Raw genomic sequence first — 7,712 nt, 5'->3', positions numbered from 1 at the left:
TTTTTGGTGCAGTATAGCTTGGATGAATCGTATCTGAATAGTATAATATTCTTATATCATTTGATTACTTCTGGTATTGATTTGTTATCCCAATTCTTTCTACTTCCCATTTGTTATAAACAACTCTCTTCTTCTTCTTCTTCTTCTCCTTTTCCTTCTTGTTCTTTTCCTTCTTTATCACTGCATTACCATTTCATCAGATTGGGAATTGATAATAATATTGCGACATAACAGTGTACCTACCACAAACAAATTCCCATGATAGCAACTTTCATCAACAAAAGCATTCATGATTATCATAGTGTATTGCATTCTTTAGTTAATTAATTGGAATTTTTATTGGGTGTGAAAAAGTATGTACAACTGCTTATTAAATTGGTCTAAATTGGATTAAACATAATATTCTAGCTCTGTGAACTAGCTGCATAGTAACCAGGTAACTTAGATCCTGTTTCCACGATTCCCTGGGATAAAAGTTGCAAAATATTGTTGTTAAGCAAGTTAGACTGTTACCTATGAAATAGTCAGTAGTCTATAAGGTGTGAATAATCAGGAGTACCATGGAGCTATGCAACCATGGATATAACGTTGAAATGAATAAGTTGCAAGTGTTTTATATATTAGATACACAATAATGTTTGTTTCTGAACTGAAACTGGTAGCGTTGTGGGCCATTCTCCATTGCACCGACTATCGATTTCATAAAAAAGCAGCGTGGGCGACCGACTCAACGATTCCAATCACATCACAAATCTCAAAATATATGTATAGTAATTGTCATTAGAATAAGTGACCTCATATGATTTATTCATTCATTCTTAAGGCAGAGAGATATTCATAATGCTTCTATTAGCAGAGAGATACTTTCGGATGTTCAACCCCGTCGTATTACCCACGAATAAGAAAGAATCTGGTGTGGCGCACTCAAACAACTTTCCTTGGCGTTATGAAAATTGATCACCTGACGCTAGTGTACACGCGCATCTCAAGTCTATTATTCAAAGATTTGAGCCAGCTGGTGACAGGGCAATAACGCTGGAGACACACGAGGTCTGCTATCTCTTCATAGTGAATCATTTTATAGAATCAACAGTTGCCAACAGTTTGCAATAATTGGATAATCACATTTTCTCCAATTCCGAGCTTATTTTCAATTTTAGGTGAAAATGTTACTGAACATTAATTGTAGAGATTTTTATGCTCAATCTTTTCCTCACGAACTTTTTTGTTTAAATTGTATCAGAAGCCTGATAATTGGGAATCTAAGATCAAACTTTGCATAGATGAGGCGGAGCTCCTGAAATTTTTGCAGATATAAGACTTGTGGCAGTTGATAGAGCTAAAAGATTGATTTTGCTCTATAAAGTTGACATTGATAAATAGTATTATCAATGACTATTTTAGGTATAAAATTGATCGAAATCGTTGGAGCCGTTTTCGAGAAAATCGCGAAAAACCCTGTTTTTGACAACATTTTTGCCATTTTAGCCGCCATCTTGAATTGCATTTGATCGAAATTGTTCGTGTCGGATCCTTATAGTGTAAGGACCTTAAGTTTCAAATTTCAAGTCGTTCCGTTAATTGGGAGATGAGATATCGTGTACACAGACGCACATACACACTCACACACACACATACAGACCAATACCCAAAAACCACTTTTTTGGTCTCAGGGGACCTTGAAACGTATAGAAATTCAGAAATTGGAGTACCTTAATTTTTTTCGGAAAGCAATACTTCCCTTACCTATGGTAATAGGGCAAGGAAAGTAATGAAACGTATAGAAAATATTAAATTAGGGTACCTTAAATTTTTTGGAAAGCAATACTATCCTTACCTATGGTGATAGAGCAAGGAAAATAAAAAATGAAATTGAAAGTTTGAAGATGCTCAGTAGTTATCGCATTAATCATATAATGATTTTTTTTCAACTTAATTCTTATTCAAAGCTACATATAATGCATTTGATATGTGAGAGAGTGATTGATTACCTCGTTTCATTACCATAATAAAGTCCGGGCAAAAGCTATCATGCAGCATCCCAATCCCAGCCAGATCCGTTCACATAATTATGAACAGTGATGACAAAGGCCTGAAATGCTGCTCACGGAAATATCGGACATGAGTAGGATCGGACATGAGATACGAGTGGCACGGGCTTTATGGTTCCAATTTGGTAGGATAGTCCACCAGCAATCAAAAAGGTTTTTGTTCCTCTATTTTCAGGTTTTTCTTGTTTTGAAAAATATACCGTAAAAGTAAAGAATTGAAGATGTATCATGTAGAAAGTGGAACCCCGATTAATCCCAGTCTTATAATAGCACACAAATTTTGTAGCCTGATACTTTGGGGTTTGCAAGCAGTATACGTACCCACTAACAATCACTAAAGGTAGGCTCTACCTATGTCGGTGAATTTCCTGATCCCAACTTTAAGCATGCTATTACAGCTTTGTAAGTCCTTCGTCCCTCGTAGAATTACCATTTCATTGTATATTTAACCAGCTGCCGACCATAAGACCTTTCCCTAAATTTTCAAGCAGATGACTTCATTACAACTCAGAGGCTATTGTTTTACTGATTGTCTCCGTAATGCTTGGGAAGGAAACACACTTGTAAAGGGTAATTTGAAATGCGTGCTCGTTTACAGATTCATTTTCCTTTTTGACGAAATGAACACAAATTGTAGATTACTCTGCCATAAAGTGGATGGATAGTAGTTCTTTGATAATGAATGTGAGTTATTGTACAGTATTTGATTGATAGTGGATAAACACTGAGTAGGTTTAATTCAATAATAACGAGTAAAGTTGATTGAAATAATAGAGGGCGGAAACTGGCATGAGAGAGAAAAGAGTTAGCGTAGAGTAAATCTCAAGAGTTCTCTTGAGATGAGTATAAACCAACTCTTTCCTCAACAGAAAATCACATTGAGCGAAATTATTTCTTATGACGTGGTATTCAGGAATGCTCTGAAATTTTAGGATTACACAGTTTTGGGGAAGTTTTAAACATGAGTTGTGATTTTGCAGAAGGGCTTGAATATGATAAAAGATGTTGACATTTTCATAAGGGATAGTCAATCTAACGTCTAATGATGATACGTTGATAGCTATGGGTTCAACCAATAGTGTCCAACAATAATATACCCATCGATTGCAAAAAAATTGAGCATCCTTGAATCATCAAGGAAGTTACAACGGCATGCTGCCCAGAACCCTTTCAGACTTGGGATTGAATACGATATAACTTATTTTTTCTATTACCTCTACTCAATTCTTCAATTAGAATGCTCGCATTCATAGTGAGAAGGTAGAGGTCAAGATGTAACACAATGTTGTGTTAATGTCAGTGAGTATAGAATGAATTACATTCTAGACTCACTGGTTAATGTCGAGAGGTTTACCACGCGGCTTACCTTAACCACCTTACTATGCGGGCGCCCCATAACATATTTAACATGTATTTGTGTTAAGAGTACATTGAGATACCTCTATCTGGACCTGGAATTTTCAACTCTACCACTACCTCATCACTATGCTAGCACTCTAAAAATGAGAGTGATTACAATCTACTCAGAACGCTTCTTTTAAATTAATTTATAACACCTCTACTCATTACACTGCAAACTTTTTCTTATTTTATCTAAAATGATGAGAACAAATTTTGCCTCACTCAGACCCGTGATAACATAATAAGGAATATCGTGTATTCAATATTTTTCCAACATTGACATTTCAGTACATTCATTAACATTCAACACAAAACGTATTCAATGATGGGTATGACCAAATTTATCATCCAATTATTGGCTAAAGTGATAGAAGAGTAACTTCTGCATTATTCTAATTACAATACTTTTGGAGACGTTTTCGATTAGAATCGTGACGAATGTTGGGGAGCTACAATCAACTCTACATCTTCTCATTTTTCTCTCTTTGTTCTTCTTCTTCTTTTTCTTATATTCTTTCTCTTATTCCTTCTTCTTCGTGACCAAGATAGGGTAGCTGCAATCAACGCGACCTGTGTGTCGCCATTCTTCGGCGCAAGTCGCATGGCCAATGACATTTCGACGCCACCGTAATCGCCAAATTATTTCGGAGTCTGCGCGCGCAACTAATTCGGGATGCAATTTTTGTTGCAAAAATGATGATTGCTTGATTGGTTGACAATAGTCTCGTCTCGCCCGATAACGAAATTCAATCTAGCAATTGTGACAAAATTGAGATAATGTCAATTGAGTCTGGGATCTGAAGTTTTGAATCGTGTTTTGTTCGTTCTTGGGACAACAGTTTTGTCGTCGATTGAGCCAAGTTCATAGCTAGGTCTGCTAGTAGCACGGTTCAATAATTGAAATGTGTATGAGATTTGTATTATATTTTTTACTTCGTATGAATTCAATTGATCGGTAACAATAATTTCGGCTAAAAACTTGATTTTATTGAGTTCCTTCTTATGATAACATCTTGACATTATGATGATGATAATGAAAACGATAAATTCCATTTTCTCAGCTTTCAAGGAACTTCATATGTTTTAACCATTCAGAAGAAGCATAACCTACAATTAGCATCCACTCAGGGCCGAATTCCTCAAAAATTAAACATTGTAGCCAGATACGCTGTAGAAATTTTTCATAATGAAATAAAAACACAATTTATGCTCAATCTTCAACTGAAGATGATGTCTCGAGGAACGACACCAGGGATTTTATAAAAATAAAAGTTTTTTAGGAGAAAAGTATGTTTTAATGGTTCATCCTTTATAAACGGTTTTTAAGAACGTTTCAATCCCTCTTTACTGGCAACACTTAACTAGCAACTAGTAAATAGCTAAAACTATAAATATAATATATTTGTATTTTGTATCATTGTATATATTTGACTCTTTTATTGTATCTGAAGACCTCAGATATTGCTACAATAAAGATTAACGACGATTCTATTCATTTATTTATTCACTATATGGTTCATGTTATTTGCTGACAGACAATCGAAATGCTCTAGGCTAGGAAAAAGTCCAGGTCTACAAAACGTAATCTTCAAAAATCTTGAGACATTCCTTCAACCTTCTCCTGAAGTTCCGGGCTAGTTCACAACAAACCATACAATACATGCGTGTGCGTCTCGTACGGAATGTTCTGCAATAAACGAGAGAGAAATATGTGTAGAGCTGAGAGAAGGAGAGAGACCCGCGTTCATGAAAGTTGTTAACTTCGTCGTTTTTAACGCGTCAATTAAGATGTGAGCGCGGTTACACAACGGCGTGGGATCGGATATTATAGTGCGGCAGAATCGCTATGCATGTATACATCCATAAGAATGCACAGAGTTCATATTCGCAGACGTGGTTTGAAGGTCGCAGCGAGCATTGTACTGTGGGAGATTAACGACATATCCATGCCTGGTTGCCCAATTAAGAGTTATTGCTGTATTACTATACATAAACATACTATAGCATATAATATTATTTGAATACAGGGAAATGTGCCACCTCTAAACCACCGCATCCTACATTTTGTGGGATTTGAGTCTGCATCACTTGCCCATGCAAATTTAGAGTGTGTGTTTGTTCATCAACCGCTATGCATAAAATATATGAATCCAATTCACTCCTGTTTCAGAGTTAATTTTGTTACAATACACAGGTGGGGCAGGGTAGTTGTGTAAGTAAACAGAATGTTTTGGCTTATAGGTGATTCAATATGATTCATCAAGTTTATGATGTACAGGATAATAATTATCTACTTGAATCTTGAGGCACGAATCTAACTGTTGAGATTGTTCAATTTTACTCTTCGGATTGAAATTGATTAAGTTTAATCATTATAAGACTCATGTCTAATTTTTGAAATTATCATGTATCAATTTATTATTAATTTATAATTATGTATTTGTGGTAGTTCTGTTAATTACAGTTGCAATTTCCCGTCGGTACTCCTTTTTAGCTCATATAAAAATTTCACATTGTTCAATGAGAATTTAGAAATCCATGGATTACAATATCTAATTGCATAACTAGTGTATTCAAACATTCTAGAAAATGGATCAAACATTAATGTAAGATGATGAATGAAGATGAAAAAGAATGAATATGAAGAATTTCGGGAGGTGGAGAAATCTGGATTTCCACTTTTATTTGATGAAAGAAAATTGAAACTTACAATAAAAGCGTGTCAGTTTAAATTATTTTAAGAAGGATTAGATTAGATTTCTTTATTTATGTATGTTACAATATTATTTACTGGTTTATACACTAATTTACATTAAGTGACGGTAATGCTAATTATTATTCAACGAATTTTACAAAGTATAAAAAATTAATCAATGAGAATAAAGATTAAGTTCAATTACAATAACGATGATATAAAATTTTAATGTCACTTCATAAATCGGCGGTGTTTCAACACATAATTTATTGTCGTTTCTTTGAAAAGGATATAAAATAATATCCTTCCCATCAACACACGACCGGGTGACTGAGAGAAGAACTGAGAGAAGAGCATTCTCGAAACAAATTGACTGATTTTTCAGTGAAGTGGAGTTCTATATCAGACCTTATCTCTCTATTGCATCAAGGCTGTCAAAAATAATAACGTGAGCGGCTGACATGCCTGATCAGGGCTGACGCTGACTCACTGCTTGCAGTGGAGATGAACCAGCTTTTCAGCAAGGGCTCTACTACCCACACATAATGAACACTCTATTTATTTTAATACATACAGTTGAAGTAAGTTATCATGTTTACCGATTCGAGTTCACTTTGTTAAATCATCCGCCAACGTTTTTTGAGAAGTTAATTGAGCGAAGACTGGAAAATCACTTTCTATTAAATTCATCATATTTTTTAATTTCAAACTGACTTACTCAAGAATCAAACTACTAAAATTATTTATTTTCAAATTCTGCAGTACTCCATTAAAGCGCTACTCTATGTTTGGAATTAAATTCTCCATTTTTTCTGACGATGATGCTTACATGAGCTCTTGACTTGTGCATGAGTGACGGGAGAGATTATATTGATAGAGGAAAGTAAGTAGGCCTACAATCTAATTCAGAGCTTTGAATTATTACAACTGATATTGAAAGCTTAAAATCGTGCACGCCTTGAAAGAAGAATGAACGATTCTGAATCATGAAATGGAAAATTATTTTTCACCAGATGATTCATTTGCATATATATGATTCAAAAATATAAATCCAAAATGATACACTTGTTTCTCATTAGAGCTTGAGTAGTTATCAAATAACTCGGCAGGAGTCACGTTGTTCTGTCGATTCTATATTATTAATTATTCCATTTTTTCTTCTTCTTATCCTTTTTCTTCTGACAGACAGGATGACGATTTATGGGGAGAGGAATGAATTTGACCGGAAAAGGAATGAAGAAACTGAAAGTGAATAAAGAACAATAAATGATGATAATTCGAATTGTCAGTTCCCATACGTTAGAAGTAGCCGATTTGAAGCAGCAATTAAGTCATCAAATGTCGCAAGTCAGCATGTTATTCCTGACGTAATGTTTCTTGTAACAGTTCAAGGTCGCATGTCAGATCCAAAATCACAACACAGAAAAAAAGGAGAAATGGAAGGCGGAATACAAGAGAGAGAAGATGAGAGATTGAATAGAAGAAAGAAGAGAGAGTGAGAGTAATGAGTAGGTAAGAAAAGGAGAGAGGGAAGATTAAAGGGGAGGAAAAAGAGATTGAGTCCT

The 7,712-nt window shown here is 34.9% G+C and overlaps 1 protein-coding gene across 1 annotated transcript in view; it reads left to right on the top strand.

Annotated features, from left to right (window-relative positions):
• Window positions 1-7,712, top strand: part of LOC111056497 — an 89,460-nt gene that overhangs the window by 37,312 nt on the left and 44,436 nt on the right. The gene's annotated exons all lie outside the window — the stretch shown is intronic.

The sequence above is a fragment of the Nilaparvata lugens genome, chromosome 10 (genome assembly GCF_014356525.2).
Source record: "Nilaparvata lugens isolate BPH chromosome 10, ASM1435652v1, whole genome shotgun sequence".
Classification (NCBI taxonomy): Eukaryota; Metazoa; Arthropoda; class Insecta; order Hemiptera; family Delphacidae; genus Nilaparvata; species Nilaparvata lugens.
The sequence above is the reverse complement of the archived record's forward strand: the minus strand, read 5'-3'. Positions and strand labels throughout refer to the sequence as shown.